We start from the raw sequence: 5,117 nt of genomic DNA, 5'->3' as shown, positions 1-5,117 counted from the left end.
TTCAGGGGGTCGCAAAGAGTCAGTCATGACTGAGCGACTGAACTGAATTGAACACAACATTGTAAATCAACTATACTTCAATTAAAATGTAACATGACTGGGAAAAAGAAGATTTGTATATTTCAGTGTATGTAAAGTTTATATCCAAAGAAAATTGCTATAAACAAGCACAGCTCACTACTTAATGGCAGGCTTACTGAAATACTTATGGAGAGACATACTGATGTCTGCAATTTACCAGAAAATGCACCAAGGAAAAAGGTTGATTCATGATTGGACAGAGACATGGACAAATGGTTATATACATGACAAAGGAAGTATTGTAAAATCGTTACAAAAGCAGACCCCTACACATGCTGTCTACAAAAGACCCACCTCATACCAAGGGAAACATACAGAGTGAACATACAGTTTTGGAAAAAGGTATATCATGCAGATGGAGACCTAAAGAAATCAGGAGTATCAATACTAATATCAGATAAAATAGACTTTGAAAGAAAGGCTGTGACAAGAGACAAAGAAGGACACTACATAATGATAGAAGGATCAAACCAAGAAGAAGATATAACAATTATAAATATCTATGTACCCAACATAGGAAAAGCTCAATGCATAAGGCAAATGCTAACAAATAGGAAAGGGGGAATTAACAGTAACACAATAAGAGTAGAAGACTTTAATATGCCACTCACACGTATGGATAGATCGATCAAACAGAAAATTAGCAAGGAAACACAAAGTTTAAATTGTACAATGGACCAGTTAGACCTAATTGATATATGCAGGACATTTCACCCCAAAACAATGAAATTCAACTTTTTCTCAAGTGCACGTGGAACATTCTCCAGGATAGAGCACATCCTGGGCCTTGAATCTATCCTTGGTAAATTTAAAATAATCGAAATCATTTCAACCAACTTTTCTCATCACAATCAGTTAAGATTAGATGTCAACTTCAGAAAAAAAAAACTATTAAAAATGAAAACATATGGAGGCTAAACAATGTGCTTCTGAATAACCAACAAATTACAAAAGAAATAAAAAAGAAATTAAAATATGCATAGAAACAAATGAAAATTAAAACATGAAAACCCAAATCCTATGTCATTCAGTAAAGCAGTGCTAAGGGGATGGTTGATAACAATAAGAGCTTACCTCAAGAAACAAGAGAAACATCAAAAAAGACCTAAATTTACACCTAAAGCAACTAAAAAAAGAAGATATGACGAACCCCAGGGTTAGTAGAAGGAAATAAATCATAAAAATTAGGGCTTAAAGAAGTGGAAAAGAAACAAACCAGGCTATAGAAAAAAATCAACAAAACTAAAAGCTGGTTCTTTGAGAAGATGAATAAAATAGACAAACCATTAGCCAGAAACATCAGGAAAAAAAGGGAGAAGAATCATATCAACAAAATTAGAAATGAAAATACAGAAATAACAACAAACAACACAGAAATACATAGGATCACAAGAGACTACTATCAGCAGCTATATGAAAATAAAATGGACAACTTGGAAGAAATGGACGAATTCTTAGAAAAGTATAACCTTCCAAAACTGAACCAGGAAGAAATAGAAAATCTTACCAGACCCATCAGAAGCACAGAAATTGAAACTGTAATAAAAAAATTTTCGAACAAACAAAAGCCCAGGACCAGTTGGCTTCACAGGTGAATTCTACCAAACAACTAAAGAGCTAACACCTATCCTACTCAAACTCTTCCAAAAAATTGCACAAGGTAAACTCCCAAACTCATTTTATGAGGCCCCCATCACCCTAATCCCCAAACCAGACAAAGGTACCACACAAAAAAAGAAAACTACAGGCCAATAACCCTGATGAACATAGATGAAAACTCTTCAACAAATTCTAGCAAACAGAATCCAACAACATATTCAAAAGGTCAGACATATGACCAAGTGGGTTTATCCCAGGGAGGCAAGGATTCTTCAATATTTGCAAATCAATCAATGTGATACATTGCATTAACAAACTGAATGATAAAAACCATTTAATGGCACCCCACTCCAGTACTCTTGCCTGGAAAATCCCATGGATGGAGGAGCCTGGTAGGCTGCAGTCCATGGGGTCGCTAAGAGTCGGACACAACTGAGTGACTTCACTTTGACTTTTCACTTTCATGCATTGGAGAAGGAAATGGCAACCCACTCCAGTATTCTTGCCTAGAGAATCCCAGGGATGGGGGAGCCTGGTGGGCTGCTGTTTATGCGGTCGCACAGAGTTGGACATGACTGAAGCGACTTAGCAGCAGTAGCATAGATGCAGAGAAAGCCTTTGACAAAATTCAACGTGTATTTATGATAAACACACTCCAGAAAGCAGACATAGAAGGAACACAACTCAACATAATAAAAGTCATACATGATAAAACCATAGCAAACTTTATCCTCAAAGGTGAAAAATTTTAAGCATTTCCCCTAAAGTCAGGAAGAAGATAAGAGTGCCCACTCTCACCACTACTATTCAACATAGTTTTGGAAGCTTTATCCATAGCAATCAGAGAAGAAAAAAATTAAAGGGAATCCAAACTAGAAAAGAAGAAGGAAAACTCTCACTGTTTGCAGATGACAGGATCCTCAACACAGAAAGCCCTAAAGAAACCACCAGAAAATTACTAGAGCTAATCAATGAATATAGAAAAATTGCAGGACGTAAAATTTATACACAGAAATACCTTGCATTTCTATACACTAACAATGAGAAAACAGAAAGTGAAATTAAGAAATAATCCCTTTCAGTATTGTAATGAAAAGAATGAAATACTTTGGAATAAAACTACCGAAAAAAACAAAAGCCTTTATATAGAAAACGTAAAAACAGTGATGAAAGAATTCAAAGATGAAACAAATAGATTGAGAAATATCCCATGTTCATGGATCTGAAGAATCAATATAGTGAAAATGAGTATACTACCCTAAGCGATCTATAGATTCAATGAAATTCCTATCAAGCTATCAATGGTATTTTTCACAGAATGAGAACAAATACTTTCACAATGTGTATTGAAATACAGAAAACCTCGAATAGCCAAAGCAATCTTGAGAAAGAAGAGTGGAAGAGGAGGAATCAATCTGCCTGACTTCAGACAATTCTACAAAGCTACAGTCCTCAAGACAGTATGATACTGGCACAAAGACAGAAATATAGATTGATGGAACAAAATAGAAAGCCCCCAGATAAATCCACACACCTATGGACACCGTACCTTTGACAAAGGATGCAAAAATATACACTGGAGAAAAGACAATCTCTTTAACAAGTGGTGCTGGGAAAACTGGTCTACCAAATGTAAAAGAAGGAAACTAGAACAGTTTCTAACACCATACACAAAAATAAACTCAAAATGGATTAAAGATTCAAATGCAGGACTGCTGCTGCTGCTGCTAACTCGCTTTAGTCGTGTCCGACTCTGTGCCACCACATGGACAGCAGTCCACCAGGCTCCCCTGTCCCTGGGACTCTCCAGGCAAGAACATTGGAGTGGGTTGCCATTTCCTTCTCCAACGCATGAAAGTGAAAAGTGAAAATGATGTCGCTCAGTCGTGTCCGACTCTTCGCGACCCCACCAGGCTCCTCCGTCCATGGGATTTTCCAGGCAAGAGTACTGGAGTGGGGTGCCATTGCCTTCTCCCAAATGCAGGACTACAAACTATAAAATTCCTAGAGGAGAACATATTCAAAACACTCCCTTAAGTCACAGTAGGATCCTCTTTGACACACCTCCCAGAGTCATGGAAATACAAGCGAAAACAAACTGGGCCTAATTAAACTTAAAAGCTTTTGCACAATGAAGGAAACTATGAGCAAGGTGAAAAGACAGCCTTCAGAATGGGAAAAAATAATAGCAAATGAAGCAACTGACAAATAATCAATCTCAAAAATATACAAGCAGCTCCACATCGGAATAATAAATGACCCAATCAAAAAATGGGACAAAGAACTGCAGAGACTTTTCTCCAAAAAAGACATACAAATGGCTAACAAACACATGAAAAGATGCTCAACATCACTCATTATCAGAGGAATGCAAGTCATAACCACAATGAGGGATCATCTCCCGCTGGTCAGAATGGCTGCTATCAAAAGGCTACAAACAATAAATGCTGGAGAGGCTGCAGAGTAAGGGAACCTTCTTACACTGTTGGTGGGAATGTAAACTAGAACAGCCACTATGGTGAACAGTGTGGAGATTCCTTAAAAAAACTGGAAATAGAATTGCCATACAACCCAAAATTCCCACTGCTGGGCATACTGAGGAAACCAGAACTGAAAAATACATGTGTACCCCAATGCTCATTGCAGCACTGTTTACAATAGATAGGATATGGAAGCAACCTAGATGTCCTTCAGCATAAAACAGAAAAGAAAACCGTGGTACATATGACTCAGCTACTAAAAAGAACATATTTGAATCACTTCTAATGAGGTGGATGAAACTGGAGCCTATATACAGAGTGAAGTATGTCAGAAGGAAAAACACCAATAGAGTATATTAACACATATATATGGAAATTAGAAAGATGGTAATGATGGCCACATATGCGAGGTGCCAAAAGAGACACAGATATAAAGAAGAGACTTTTGCACTCTGTGGGAGAAGGCCAGGGTGAGATGATTTGAGAGACTAGCATTGAAACATGTATATTACAATGTGTGAAACAGATCACCCATCCAAGTTTGATACATGTCATAGGGCACTCAAAGCTGGTGCACTGGGAAAACCCTGAAGGATGGAATGGGGAGAAAAGTGATAGGGGTTTCAGGATGGGAAAGACATGTACACCCATGACTAATTCAACTCAATATATGGCAAAACCACCACAATACTGCAAAGTAAATAGCATCCAATTAAAATAAATATATTAATTTAAAAGAAAAAGACCCATGTACATGCTGTCTAGAAGAAATCCACTTCAGACCTAAAGACACATGTAGACTGAAAGTGACAGGATAAAAAAATATATGCCATGCAAATGGGAATCAAAAGAAAGATGGAATAGCAAACCTCATATCAGACTTTAAACTAAAGAAGATTACAATAGATAAGGAAGAACACTAGATAGTGATGAAGAGATCAATACAAGATGAAGACA

This window comes from Capricornis sumatraensis, chromosome X (assembly GCF_032405125.1).
Source record: "Capricornis sumatraensis isolate serow.1 chromosome X, serow.2, whole genome shotgun sequence".
Classification (NCBI taxonomy): domain Eukaryota; kingdom Metazoa; phylum Chordata; class Mammalia; order Artiodactyla; family Bovidae; genus Capricornis; species Capricornis sumatraensis.
The sequence above is the reverse complement of the archived record's forward strand: the minus strand, read 5'-3'. Positions refer to the sequence as shown.